Raw genomic sequence first — 15,771 nt, 5'->3', positions numbered from 1 at the left:
TTCCTTTGTAGTGTTGCTTGTGGAACCTTCTGTACTTCCGAAACTTGGACTCCATCTTGTTGAATCTTTCAGTCAACAAAGCATATTGACTGAAGAAGTCCTCTGGGTTGAGTTCCGTTGGTTCCTTGATCTGCTTCTTGCCTTCTCTGGTTGAGGCCTTCAGTGCAACTCCTCTTGAGGTTGATGGACCATCTTCGTCTGATCCTCTAGCCTTCTTGTTACCAAGATTTCTCAAAAGGTCGAACTTATTTGCCATGAGATCGGAGAAAAGCTTGTTTGTCGGGAGCTGACTGAATCCTGGCTTATGCTGATGAGCGACTGAGTAGATCTGCCATTCTCCACATGGCAGTGCTCGAAGAATCTTCAGGTTGATTTCTCGTTGAGTGTATTTGTCTTTGGAAATGGATTGAACTTCATTCAAGATAAGATTGAATCTTTGTTCCATTTCCTCGACAGATTCATTCTTGAGCATGAGGAAGGAGTCGAACTTCTGGCAAGCTATTGATAGCTTATTCTCCTTGATTTCCTCGAAACCTACGCACATTCTTTCCAGAATGTCCCACATCTCCTTTGCAGTTCCGCACTTGATGATCTTCATGACATGCTTGTCGGGAACAGTGCCGGAGATGATGCTTTTGGCGAGGTTGTCTAACTCATCTTGCTTCCTTTCTTCTGTGGTGAAGTCTGCTTTTGACTTGGGCTGGACCTCATCGTAAGGATCCTGATGGAGATCATTAGGAACCCTTTTGACAGTTTCGGTGATGGTGATCGGTCCGCTGGTGATGACTTCCCACATTCGGCAATGTTGGGCGGTAAGGAAGCTTTCAAGCCGAAACTTCCATATGTCGTATTTTTCAATACTAAACATAGGTAGAGAAGATAATCTGCTGTGGTTAGTCTCCATCAAAAAAGAGAGAACAGATAACAGCAGATAGAGCAAATAGCAAGCACAAAAAGAAAGAGTAAAACTTTTTCGAGACCTTTAAGAAAAAGGATCTAGTTCAAATAGAACCTAGTCAGATGCAGATAGTTCTTGCGAACAACCTGCTCTGATACCAATTGTTAGGTCCAGAGGGTCTCGAATAGGTGTATGGGGGGGGGAGAATACACCTATAGGCTATTTTTGACTTAATCTACTGACCTCAATCAGAGGGATCTCAGTCAGAGATGCAAACGAAACTTTGCACGCAAACAAGGACTCCTGTTTTACTGAAATCAGTTTTGACCAACAGGGTTGACGACTGATACTGAAAGCTCTTCAGTAATGAGTTATCAGTTAAGTTACTGGAACTTAACTGATCCAAGTAAGGGCTTCAGTCGTGTTTGCTAAGAATAGAGATGATATCACTCTTCCTTACTATCAGAGGATAGTTCAGTCAGATTGATATCATACGCAGCGGAAAATAAACTTAGTTTCGTAATAGCCTCGGTGGAGCAGATAGTTGGATTAAGGTTTCTCTTTGTTATTAGTTAGTGTTCAGTTTTATCAATAGAAATAGCACAAGTAAGAATGTAAAACTGAAAGCTGTAAATAACACAGAGACTTTTACGTGGTTCGGAAAAACCCTTTCCTACATCCACAGCTGGTTGATCAGACCAACAATCCACTCCGCAAGTGCTTCACTGGTGCACTGCAAACCGTACCCGTGTGCTTGCCTGGTGCACACAACCGTAAACTGAAGAAAACCCTTCTTCAGCACCCACACACCTCGCATAGGATTTCCCTGCTAAGCACACCTCGTGCTCAGACTTTTCACTCAGAGTTCAGAGTACCTTCCTGAACTCCGAACCACTCAAACACTCTTATGGGGGGAGGTTTGAACGAGTGTCAACTATACTTACAAAGAACAAGTTCTTTGAAGCAAGTTTGACCTTTGGCTTCTGGGTAAACAGATATATGCCTAGGGTCTAAGAGAATGTATGTAATCAGCAGTGACTGATTTTGGCTTTGGAATTTTCTTCTTCGATTCAAGCTTTGGGGCAGTTAAGCTTTAGGCTGAGTAGCAATTTCGGCAGAGCTTCAGCTTATGTCGTTGAATCGGTGAAGGTTGAAGTGATCCTCGAGCGCTATTTGTAGGAGAACTCTTGAATAGATCCGTTGGCGTAAATCGTCCTCAAGATTTCTTCCGTTGGAGAGCAATTCGAATTTGGGCTGAGGCTTCAATCTTCGAGGTTCCTTGTCTGTGTGGAAACAGCTCTCTTTGATGGACATGAGATGTGACATCTCTGAAAAGTAACCACCAGATAGGAATGACCTCTGCAGAGATAAGATATTCTGAGATCTCTGCATTCAATGCGGCTGTACTTGTGCGTACGTGGCTTCCTCTGAACGTTGGAAGATCAGTCCTAGGAGGAATGTTCAACTGATACTTGACTTTAGTATCAGTCCTTTGCGCACATTAAATAATCAGTCTTCAACTGATACTTCAGTTGGTATCTGCAGTCTTCAGTCTTCAGTTTTCGTTCTTCAGTCTTCAGGCTTTTGACACCGCAACTAAACTAGAAACGAACTCTAACACTTGAGTTCTAAACGATTCTAGTATATTACATATAAGTCCTATGAATTTTGGTATCATCAAAATAAGGGTTAGGATATTCCACAAGGTTCCCAACATAACATTATTATAAATTGCAATAAATCATAAATTAACGATCAAATAATTATAGAAATAAAGTAGATTTTTAATATTTTGGGAACAAAATTATCAATAACCTCTTCAAGAATACCCCATGTTTAAAGTATAAAATTGCTAATACATTTAACCTTTTTTGAGATATAGTAGAATGCAAATATATTGATTTTAATTTTAAAAAACTTCTTTCTACTAAAGTTACAATAACCAGTATAGTCTTTTTTTAGGGGACAATAACCTCATTATAATCAACAATATTCTATATGCAATAAAAATATTAGAAAAATAATCTAAATTTTTTAATAAGATTAATATTAGTGGACTTGTATTTATTTTGGGGCCCTTGCCCCTTTGGCCCTATGCAAGGGCCGGCCCTGCCTGCTGCATAGGCTGAATCCTGTGAGGAGACACAGACCAAAGAGTACGAGCCCATCCATAGTCACGCAAGGCATGCTCTAAAGTTTCCTGACCATCACCACACCTTCGGCAAACAATATCAACATCTATTCCTCGATTTTTCAAAGCCTTTGAAGTAGGTAGCGCATTCACAACACATCTCCACATAAACATTTTCACCTTTGGGATAACATCGAGACCCCAAATCTAAGAAGACAGGGAACCACAGGGATTAGACGACGAAGCTTCTTCCCGTTATATTGATGGTTTAGTTTTATTTGCTCAAAATGAGATTGACTTAAATTATTTGCTTTACAATCTATAATTCAATTATTAATATACATATCTAATTATTATTAATAATATACTCATTAATTAGTTAATAATATGAGGTAATATATAAAAGTGGCCACTTTGATATTGTAAAATTAAATTTTAGCCTATGAAATTAAAAGATTAAAAAATGGCCAGTTTTCGTGTAAAAGTATAAAATTACCCTTTACTTTAAAATGTTAAAAAATGGCCGGTCAAATAAGTCAGTCGATCCTTTCAATCTCTCACCCCATCCTCTCTCTCTCTCTCTCTCTCTCTTCTCTCACAAATCCAAATTGAAACACACACACGACTCAAATCTGTCGGACTCCATCTCCTCAAGGTCCCGCCGCCGCCTGAAATTCCTGGCGAGGCAGCTGCTCCGGCGAATTCGCCGCGACTGCCGTCGTTCTCCCTCTTTCTCATCTCCTCCGACGACCACAACTCCTGCTACAGCCGCCGCCCTCAACAACTCTCCCTCTCTGCTCGAGCTCCGGCGCCTGAGCCCTAGCTCCCCTAAATCCAGTCGCTCTCACCCTTACCCTTATCTCTCTCCGTCCGTGGCCGAACGGCAGCGGCAGGGCCGCCGCGCCCTGGCCTCCCTCTGCTCTCTCCACCCGACCATTGTTTTCCTCCGATCGCAGCCCTAGATTCAGAAAACCCTACGATATTCCCGGAATTTGCAGAGACTGTCGAATCCCAATCAATTGAACAAACTCGCGCCTGAGACGATGGATCCGGTGGCGGTGGTGGAAGTGTGCGTGCCGTGGCCGTCGTTGTCACGCGGCGATCTCAATTCCTTGGATTCATCAATCGGTCCGAGAGTGGCTTCGTATCCTCTATCTCCGATCAATTACTAATTGCAGTTGGATTTGGTGAAATTGGTTCCGATCTGGATTGCTATTTCATTGAATAGCAATTGCGAAAATTGCTATTCCAGCTATTCAAATTGCGATTTGCTATTTTCGATTTTGAATAGCAATTTTCGCATGTTTCTAGGATGGAATATGATGAGATTTGGATTTGCTGTTGGAAAATTTGATATATGCTCTATAGAATTTGATTTTGTGTTAGTGTGATTTTGTAATGATTCAAAATCGTTCGTTTTTTTCCAAGTGCTTTCGATGAATTAGTGTGAATTTCGATTTCAATGAATCATGTACTCATCTTCCTCTTTGCGGTTTGAGCTAATCTTCAGCGATGGGTTAAATGTGCGGCAGATTTGGGGGATTTAGGGATATTCGCGATGGTGTTCGATGAAATACCTAAGAGGTTCTCTCTTTCCATATGATGAAATTAATATAAGATCTATGAATATTTTTGTGAAATTTGAATATTTTGGTTAATGCTCTTGAATTCACGATCGGATTTATGAATTTATAATTTGATGTTCTTAAATTCACAATCAGATCTGTGAATTCATAACTTAATATTTCTTGAATTCACAATTGAATGTTTTTGAATTCACGATCACATCTATGAATTTACAACTTAATATTCTAAAAATTCACAACCAAATATATGAATTTACAACTAAAACTCAAATTCACAACCAAAATAAATTCTAATTTTAGTTGTAAATTCAAACTTTAAAAACTCAAATTCACAACTACTTGAATTCACAACCAAAATAAATTCTAGTTGTGAATTAAATTCAGGTTGTGAATTCGACTGATTGTGAATTCACAACCAACATAAATCTGGTTGTGAATTAAATTTTGGTTGTGAATTCGTTTGTTGTGAATTCACAACCAAAAAATTCTAGTTGTGAATTAAATTCTGGTTGTGAATTCGACTGGTTGTGAATTAAATTCTGGTTGTGAATTGCGAGATTTTTTAATGGGGTGATGTAAAATGGACATTTTTTTAATTTTTAATGTGGAAGGGTATTTTGGTAACAGTGGCCATTTTTAATATTTTTATCTTAGTGGACAATTTTTAATTTTACAATATGAAAGTGGCCATTTTAAAAATCCACTATAATAATATTGCTATTATACACTATTTTAATTCAAATACTAATATTTAAATTAAAATATTTTTTTTATTTCTAATTAATTTAATTTATAAATAATGATATTTTTATATTTATATATAATTTAAATTTTTTATAAAAGAAAATATACCGTGAGTCGCGCATTGCACTAAAAGGTGTATGAAATAATTCTGGAGGGCCAGGTTTCCGAATGCAAAATACTTTCTTGGTTATTGGGCTTGTTGCCCGATATTATTGTGGCTGGATCATATTTATGTGCCCCAAAATAAAGAAATCCAATTTCAACGCCCACGAAGAGTTTTGCATAAATTCTTACCAATTCAATAGCTGCTAGCCTGCTATCATCTGCGTATAATTAAGGGATATTGACATATAAATACATTAATTTTTGAATTAATTTTTATTTTTAGCATAAATTTTAAAAAGTATAAAAAATACATTAATTTATTAATTATATTAATTATAACACAAATTCTATTTTCGACCAAATTAAAATTTACTCAACATATCGAAATGTTGATGTAGACAAATCGGATTGTAGTAAGTTTAACACGAATTCGAATTGTCGGATTATATTAAATGGTAAGACATTTACTTTGGTTCGTATTTGAATCTATATATTATATAAAACAACAGTTTGACGGATACTTTTTAGCGCCATATTTTCTCTCTCCCATGTTCTCTCCATTTAATCTTAAATTTTCTCATATTTTCTCTTCCACGTTCTCATCTTAAATTTTCTCTTCATCTCCATTCGTAAAACACATTGAATTCTCTTCACTATATATCAAACTTTCTCTTGCTCCTCAATCGAAGAATTAATGAAAAACAACAATTTCTTTTCAATTGTTCAAAACCCAACCCATCATTCCTGCAAAAGAAAACTTTAAATCGTTTAACCCCATCTCTATTCTTCTATTCTTTTTCTGATTAGCCAGAAATCAAAGTAGGGGAAGAAAAGGAAAAACAGATCTAAAAAATCACATCTTTAAATGAGAACCAAAACGAGAAATGGAGAAGAACTATTTAATGATAAAAGATCTATATTTGAGTTTCACTGTTCACATATGCAAATCACCCTATGAGATTTCTGGAAATTGCAATTTGAACGCTAATATTTATATAAATTAGAAAAGGGAATATAATTGGGTGATGAATCATAGAAGACGAAGCATCAGTTAATTACAGAAGAAGAAAACGGTGAAGTCCGACCTGAAAATTGCAAAAGAAAATGGAGAAGAAGAAAACGAAGAAAAAAGACGTGAATTGCAGAAAAAAAGGCGCTGAGATTTGTAGATAAAAATGGAGAAAAAACAGCTATGACACAAGTCACTCTTTAAACTTCAGTTGACTGCTGTTGTTCGACCGGAGAAGGTGGACAGAAAGAATGACGTTGAAAGTCTCCGATTTGAAGGAGGAAGTGACACATGGAGAAGGGATCTAAGTTTTGGCGTGATTTGGGAGAAGAGAGAGACGATGGAGGTGAGATATACAAGAGGGGGAGGAAGAGAATGGCGTATGGAGGGCATATGAGAGGAAGAGAGAATTGGGCTGATGATTTAAGGCCCTCATAATGAGAGTTTGGATAATGGTATCAAAATAAAGGTGTTAGGCTTAAAAAAACATTTTGGGCCATAGAGTTAAATATTTATATTTTTATGAATATAGAATTAAATTATGTATATTCTCTAAAGAAAAGAATTAAATTATGTATATGCATAAAAAATATTTAATCGAATGCCGAATCTTTCTTAAAATTAAACAAATTGAGAAAAAATTATTTGATCCATTTATAATTATAATTTGGTGGCGATCAATATGTTGATGAGGAAAGAGAGATACGACCAAGAATTCTGAAAAATAAGAAAAACAATGCAATTTACAAGGATTCTTATTTTCTAATTTTTCTTTAATATTTTTTTTCTCATTTTTCAGGATTCTGACTTACTTACTTATGTATTTAATACTATTATTTTTATTATTTTATTAAAACACAAACTATAATTTTTATTTAGTATGTGTTTTGCATTGTGTTGTATTATTATTATTATTATTATTATTATTATTATTATTATTATTATTACATATACCGGTTAACTATATTTAATTAGTGATAGAAATTTAGAATTCTAATAGTTGAAAATTTTGTGCTTTCATATTAATATTCTTTATTGAGTAATTAATGTAGATTATTTTATTTTTTAAGAAAAATAATTTGTATTTACTTATATTCTGGCTATATTTAATAGTATTTATTTTTTATTAATTTAATATATCATTTAATTTTAATGTAAAGCTATGCTCGCCGTGCATCGCACGGGAGGGCGTACTAGTTGTATCTATAAAAGTAAGTAGAATTTGTGTTAACATTACTACAATCAATAAGTTGGTGTATTTTTTTGACACTTTTTAAATTTTATGTTAAAAATTAAAATAGATCCAAAATTAATGTATTTATACGCCAATATAATAACCCTATAATTCAATGGAGTGAAAGAAACTACAACCCAACAATATCCTATATTACAAATCGTAGTATTTCGTATTATTCAATATGTTATATGTAATATATCAACCAAACATGAAATGAAATGTAACACAATGTATGATAAAAATAAGAATTCCAAATCGAACTAGACTCTGAACATTAGATTCTGACCAAATGCATGCATGGTGTCAAGTCTATCTATCTTTCTTATTCTGACATTAATGAATTTGTAGCAATGTCACAATCTATAGCATGTCATATGCTCACAGTATAGATAATGAAGAAGGAAATTAATGATTAAAATCCAATGTTAGGTATGGAGTAGCAATTTCATGAGTCAAACCCTCAGAACTGTTGCAGCTGTCATACAACAACCATTCATAAATTCATAATTGGCTAGTAATTGAATCGATTTAGGAAATCACAATCTCTGTCCCACAAAACTATAAACCACACGCTCACTTCCAGCATTTCTAGACACATCCTAAATATTTGATTCCTTCTCCCATAGATACACAATCTCCTCTGCTTTGTCACATAATTAAATTTGTGAGGCACATATATGCTTAATTCGTTCTTGCGACTTATATATTGAGTGGTTTCAATATTGGTTTACTTTAATCTTATATAATCCCTCCTGTTTAGAATGTAGGTCGTTCTAAATTTTTAATTATTTATAATTCAAATGTCGTTCTAGAATTAACCACCGAATCTCCCCTTATTTACTCCATCTTTTCATTCATTATTGGAAAGCTATCATTTTTGCCGTTTTCTCTTCTTCTCCATGTCTTATTCTTTAAATTTTCAATTGAACTTTCCCAAAATTTTGGAGACCATAGTAGATCAAAAATGGACATATCAATTTCACATAGATTGGTGAGTTCTATAATACGATATCAAATATCTTGATTGTTTTCATTTAGTTCGATTATGAAGTTTCCCAATGATGAAGACGTTAGAGGAATTTAAATTCATGGTCGATGATTAGAAGAGGTTGGTTCAAATCAATTGGAAATTATGAATCCATGTGTAGAGATGTGAAGAAATAGCCCTGTAATGGCTATATATTTGAAGGATGGTGGAAATCAAACATCTTCTATGAGACAACTTTCAAATTTTGTTGAATTGTTTTATACTTTTATAGATTTAATTTTTCCTGTTATTCGGATTTTGCCTCCAAATCAAATTTGGAAGAGAAGACAAATCAATCTTTTGTGTTGTATAATTGATTTTGAAAGCCAAAACCCCCTATAGTCTGCGCCATTTGAGCTGTAAAAGTTCTTCTCATATTTCACAAAATAAGAAGAGTGAATCCAGTTCTCAAGGGGACACCAAGCGGTACGACCTTCCCGGGTTCGAACCTCACTGCTTCCCCTCCCCAACTCCCCCAAATCAAAAAAAAAAAAAAAAAAAACAGAGTGAATACATCAAATTGGCTATTCTGCTCACTTACATAAACAATTTAAAAATTAGTCATTTTTATCCAATAAAATACAATTTTATCCTTAACATTAGAACTTAAAAATTAAACTTTTTTTCTTAGAAATTTCTAACGCACTTTCCTGAGTCTCCTCTCTCTCTCTCTCACACACACACACATAGATGGAAGCAGTGGAGCTTACCAATTTCATCTCCAAGTCTATTGCTAAGGAGCGTGGTCATTATTCAAATTAATAATGTATAATTGCATTGATATAAACCTGAAACAGAGACAGAAAAAGATGGTTAAACCATTGATATGCGCCAAAAAGAATAGAGATACACACACTTGCTCGACTTCTCACTCCTCTCTCTATATATATCTCTAACTAATCTACTGGATCGAAAAACTGAGATTTGAGGGGGTGCTGACGGTGTTACGAAGGATGATTAATTATTTTTAATTTTTGGGTCCGCCCCGACACGCGCCCGACCCGGCCCGCGCCCCATACCCGAAACCCTGAATCCTAAATTGTTACATTTGTTTATAATAATTGTTACTTTTAATAAGCATGGGATATACATTTGTTCGCACAAATGTATACTTATATAAATATAAGTATTTACCTTCATTTAAAATAAAGTATTATATTTTCTAAACCCTAAATTCTGTAAACTAAACCCTAAACTCTGTAAGCTAAACCCTACATATGAACACTAAACCCTAATAGGAGTATTTAATTTTAATAAGCATAAGATATACATTTTGGTCGCGCAAATGTATACTTATGTTAATATAAATATTTACTTTCATTCAATATAAAACATTATACATATCAATAATTACTTTTTCTTACGATAATAATTATTTGATCAAATAATAATGTAATTATTTATACTTATTAAAAGTAATCATTGTTATATAAAAAGTAATGTTTGATATGGAGAAATGTAATGTTTCAAAAATATTATGTTAATTGTAATTATTATTGTAATAAAAATTAATTATATTATAATAAAAATTATTATTATTATTATAAAGAAATGTAATATTTTTAAAATATTATATTTCTTCACAATATTGATGTTAACTACTTATATTAACATAAATATACATTTATGTGAATAAATGTATATATTATGTTTATTAAAAGTAACAATTATTATAAACAAATGTAATAATTAGGAGCATGGGTCAAACCCATGCTGGTAAGGAGGGCGGGTTTGGGGCGCGGGTTCATGCGACAGTCACATCCAATAATCAGTGTTAATTTTTTTTATTAAGAAGGAGGTTGTTGTATTATATTCATCAATTGTCGAATATATATGACGTTTATACCTTGAATAGAATTTAGTTTCTGTAAATTTTTTGATTTTGTAAATTTGTAGATTTTGCTGTTATTTTTTATGATTTTGTAGATTTGTGTGTTTTTATTTTTTCTTTTGTAAATTTTTGGCATAGAGATATCAAATTCCAAAGCTAAGGAATATGGAGGTGAGGTTTAAGTTGTCAATGTTCTTGAATTCTCAACCAATGATGAATTCATAGTTGAATCACTAGTTTTGGTTGTAAATTCAGTTTTAAACTTTGAATTCACAACCATCGCTATTTCTAATTGTGAAAAACTTTAGAACTCGAATTCATAATTAAATAGCTAATGTTGATTGTGAATTCAAGTTTTAAAACTTGAATTTACAACTAAAAATAATGCTAGTCGTGAATTCGAGTTTTAAACCTTGAATTCACAACTAGAAATATTATTGGTTGTAAATTCGAATTTTAAAGCTTGAATTAACAACCAACACTATTTCTCGTTGTGAAATCAAACTTTAAAACTCGAATTCACAACTAAAAATAATGCTAGTCGTGAATTCGAGTTTTAAACCTTGAATTCACAACTAGAAATATTATTGGTTGTAAATTCGAATTTTAAAGCTTGAATGAACAACCAACACTATTTCTCGTTGTGAAATCAAACTTTAAAACTCGAATTCACAACTAAATAGCTAGTGTTGGTTGTGAATTCATGTTTTAAAGCTTGAATTCACAATTGAAAATAATAATGGTTGTGAATTTGAGTTTTAAAATTTGAATTCACAACCAACACTATTTCTAATTGTGAATTCAAGTTTTAAAAATTAAATTCACGACTAGAAATATTATTGATTGTGAATTGTAGTTTAAAACCTCGAATTCGCAACTAAAAAATCAATGGACAATTTTTATTTTTAAGATCATTTTCATTTTTTTCTCAAATAATAACTGTTATTTAATATAAATGATCATTAATAAAGTTATTTTTTATAAAATTATTTTTTATTAAATTGTGTGAAGGAGCTTAGGCTATCATTATTGATAACCTCACAACCAGTTGTGAAAATAAAATAAAAGTTTTAAACAAAAAAAATGATAAAAAAAATTGGAATGTTGATAACCGGTTGTGTCTACAGAATGCAGACCAACCTTTAACATAATTCATTTTAATCAAATAAAAAGATGTCACTTGGCATTGTGTTACTAATAAAAAAATATGATAATAAATAGGGTTAATTGTATATAATATCACGAACTTTGCCAAAAATTCATTTTTCCCACGATCTTTAAAAATTTTATTTTTTATCAAATACTTTGACATTTGTCAAATTTTCCCACGATTTTTTTTACCCTCAAATCGAAATCGACGTGGCGCTGATGTGACTCGCTGGCACACACCATTCCAATAAATTAAACGATGTGTTTCAGTTTAAACATTAAAACCCTCGTTTCAGCAATCAGCGCCACCAATGAGCGAAGCACCGGCGCCAGGAATCGGCACATTGGTTTGAAAAACTGGAAACACGAAGCAATTGGCACCAGCAATCAGCGAGCAATCAGCGCCATTGGTTTGGAAGACCTCGACACAAAGACTTCCACACTGGTCTGAAGAGGAACCCTTCGACAGAGGTGGTGGAAAGGAAAGCAATCGTTTTTTTCTAGTGCCAAAAGCAATCTTTGATTTCCTTTTGCCTGATAAAAATGAGAAATTAAAAGAAATTAGAGCTTTTTATTATGATTTAGCATTATATATGTAATTTAAAATTCATATATATTCCACGTCAGTGTTACGTGTAAAATTAAATCCACGTCACTGCTATATCATTTTTCCGGTCATCGGAAAAAAAATCGTGGGAAAATTGAACAAATGTCAACGTATTTGATAAAAAAATGGAATTTTTAAAGATTGTGGGGAAAATAGCTTTCGGGCAAAGTGCGTGATATTATGTGCAATTAATCCTAATAAATAAAAAAAAAGATATTTAAGTTGTAATGGGTTATTGATAAATTATAAAAATTATAGAATTTAAATAAATTATAAATTATAAATGTGAAAGAAAGAGAAATAAAATTGAGTTGTTGAGGTCATTGATAAATATAGTTTTAAGATGATCGACCCATAGATGATCGACCTATATTTTGAATAGGGGAGTATAATATATTTACTACAAATATATAACAAAATGAGTTACTTACAATATTTATTACACAATATTAATATACTCAGAGGTAGGGTTCCACCATATACTTACGCGCGTCTTCGCTCAGACATTAATCATCGGAAAGGGCCACCAAATTAATTGAAATAAGAAAGAGCCGATGTCGAATTCCCATGCACTGAATCTTCTATTTGGCTTTAATTATATTTACTCATTTTCTATTATTGAGACACAAGAGGAGTGGACATAGTTTATTTACTACAGAAATTAAGCAATATTTTGCTAGTGGGATCTAAAAATCTTGGCCCGGCCTTATAAAGTTTTCTCATTGCCTTATAAATCTTGCGTGCGTGTTGGCCAAGGGATAAGAGATTAATGTCTAAGGCCAAAAATTTTGGATTTGAATTTCCTATAACGCTGTTTTTAAATTTCTTTATTTAATACTTGGTAATTAAAAAAAAAATACTAAGAGAAAGCCCTCAGGGACCATCCCACACCTAGACCTCATCAACCCTAAGACATTAATTATGGTTTAGAATAGGGTGTGTTCTTTTTTATGGAATACATATATATAGAGAAAGGTTAAACAGAGAATGACAAATATGTAGAGAAAGAAGAATTAATCTTGATCATTAAAATTTACCAATCTAACGGTGATATTATTTTCAGATTTATTGCCATATTTTTAATCGATAAGGTCAAACTAGTAATATACATATTCATGAAAATCGATAATTAATACATTGAAGATTCTATTGATCCATTTATATTTGGTAAGATATTAAATATCCCAATCTTCACGTAAAATATGTTATGCAGCCATTTCTTTTGTCATCATCACATAATTTGATTTATTTATTTATGGAATCTCTCTATCTCTCTCTCTCTCCAAATCACACCATATCTCTCGTTAAAACCGCAATTGCCTATAGTCGATTTTCAGAACTAGGTGTTGCCTCCAATAAATTCTAAATAACACCATCTCTCTCTTTATCTATACAACATTTTTGTTTAGATGTTCGTAATTTTATTTAGCTTGTTCGAAAAGTTCTATGTTGCAAATTGTATGTCAGCAAAAAAAAATCGAATATTTTATTTAGATGTTCGTAGTTCTTTTATGCCCGTTCGAAATGTTTTATGTTAAATATTTTATGTCAACAAGAAAATTTTGAATATTTTATTTAGATGTTCATAATTTTTTTACGCTTGTTCAAAACATTTTATGTTAAATATTTTTACAATTCTTAATCAAATATTAGTAATATTATTCAGGAATATAATATCTAACGAAGAATCACAATTCAATTGTTCAATAAACAAAACATAATTTTTTAATTAACATAACACAATTTTTACTCACAAAGTATAAATAATAAAAATGGTACACTGAAAAAAGTATATTATTCATGAATGTACAATTTGTAAACGAACAGAATTCAATTTATAAATGAACAGAACATATTTTTGTAAACGAACAGTTCCTGCAGTTTGCAATATTTTGTGTCCCATCATTGCAAAATGCCGATGATGTCCGAGTTAAATGGAGTCGACTATAAAACTACTCCTACTTGTTTTCAGCTGCACTTCCAACCGCAGGCTTGCAATTTAAGTACGTGGTAGCAGCAACATCAATCCTATAAAATGCATAAAAGATGGATAAGCCCAACACCAAAATCATTACAAATATGGAGATTAAATTGAACAACCAAAGAAATATTTTGCACGTATTACAGAAAAACAAAATAAGATGCTTATCAAATAATAATTTCACAATAAACATTTTGAGAAAATTAAAAACGACGCACTAGATTTGTTCAAAAAAATTCTCAAAATTGTGAAAGAGATCAAAAACCCTACCTTTGTTGTTAGCCGCCGAACAGGGAAAATCGCGAACCTAGATCCTCGCCTTGATCGGCGAGATGGGCAGCAAGCACGGGGACGCGCGATCGGACCAAGAACGGCGACAGCCGTGTGCTTTGACGGGCCCGTTACGTGAAGTTAGCGGCGATCGCGTGCGTCGACAAGCAGATCCCGACGACCGAAGCCTTGGTCCAGCCTACTGTGTTGAACTGCGTTAGCGAGGAGGTGGCGGGCGTTGCCGCTCATCACTGCTACTGACGGCGAAGAGGGATGAAGAAAGCGGCAAGGTGACTGCACAAGGGAGGGGGAAGGCGGCAGGATGGTTGAGAGAGAAACAAATTTTCCCAAATGTATTCCCCGTAAATGATGGTAATTGGGTAGTTGTGGAGTGTAAATTCATTTTGTTAATGTACATATTTACCCTTCTGTTCAATAAAAAATATATAAAATATGATTAATTAGTAAATAAAATGGAGTTTTCAACTTAATCATAACCGTTCAATTCCTCTAAATAGGCGGTTATGATGTATTCTCTATTATCTATACATAGGGTCATTCTTTGTTTAACTTGACCCTATATATATATATATATATTTACACATTTTTTTTGTTGGAAAATATTTCTCGGGCAGGAGAGATTTTTTTCGGACAGCCTATTTTTTAGTCTTTTCACTCCAATTCATGATAATATTATCACAAGTTATAAATATGATAATATTTTCCCATGTTTAATATTTTTATGATCTTTTAATTTTACCATCAAAATTTATATTTTAATTCAACCCATCTCTCTATATTTCTCCTTCTACATCTCCACTCTCTCGTTCTCTCTATCTTTTCTCTCTCTTCATAATATTTTCGTAGTATATTTTTTCACCAAAGAGAACATGAGATAAATAGAGTCAGGACCACTAAAATGTGATAATTTTTTTCATTTTTTCTTCTCCCTTCTTTTTCAATGATAAACATACAAGAACACACCCTAATATGATACGGCCGCGAACGCCAACCCGATTTGGACGAGTTCCTTTACAATTTACTCTTTCTATCTTGAATAAGTGTCATATTTTAGAATTTTTCTTATCCCTTTTTAAGTATTATATTGTGAAATTTTTTAGAGTAAAATTACGCTAAACTTCCAATTCTACCTCTGTCTTTAATATTAGAATTAAATGTGTTGTCTTCATATCTTC

General features: G+C 33.0%; 1 long non-coding RNA gene across 1 annotated transcript; it reads right to left on the bottom strand.

The window, feature by feature from the left end:
• Positions 1-14,100: 14,100 nt before the first annotated feature.
• Positions 14,101-15,036, bottom strand: LOC131016422 (uncharacterized). Its single transcript, XR_009098989.1, has 2 exons — positions 14,576-15,036; positions 14,101-14,352 (listed from the first exon to the last, which is right to left on the bottom strand). It is a non-coding gene; the product is annotated as an uncharacterized LOC131016422 (long non-coding RNA).
• Between the last annotated feature and the right edge of the window lie 735 nt (positions 15,037-15,771).

The sequence above is a fragment of the Salvia miltiorrhiza genome, chromosome 3 (genome assembly GCF_028751815.1).
Source record: "Salvia miltiorrhiza cultivar Shanhuang (shh) chromosome 3, IMPLAD_Smil_shh, whole genome shotgun sequence".
NCBI lineage: Eukaryota > Viridiplantae > Streptophyta > Magnoliopsida > Lamiales > Lamiaceae > Salvia > Salvia miltiorrhiza.
The sequence above is the reverse complement of the archived record's forward strand: the minus strand, read 5'-3'. Positions and strand labels throughout refer to the sequence as shown.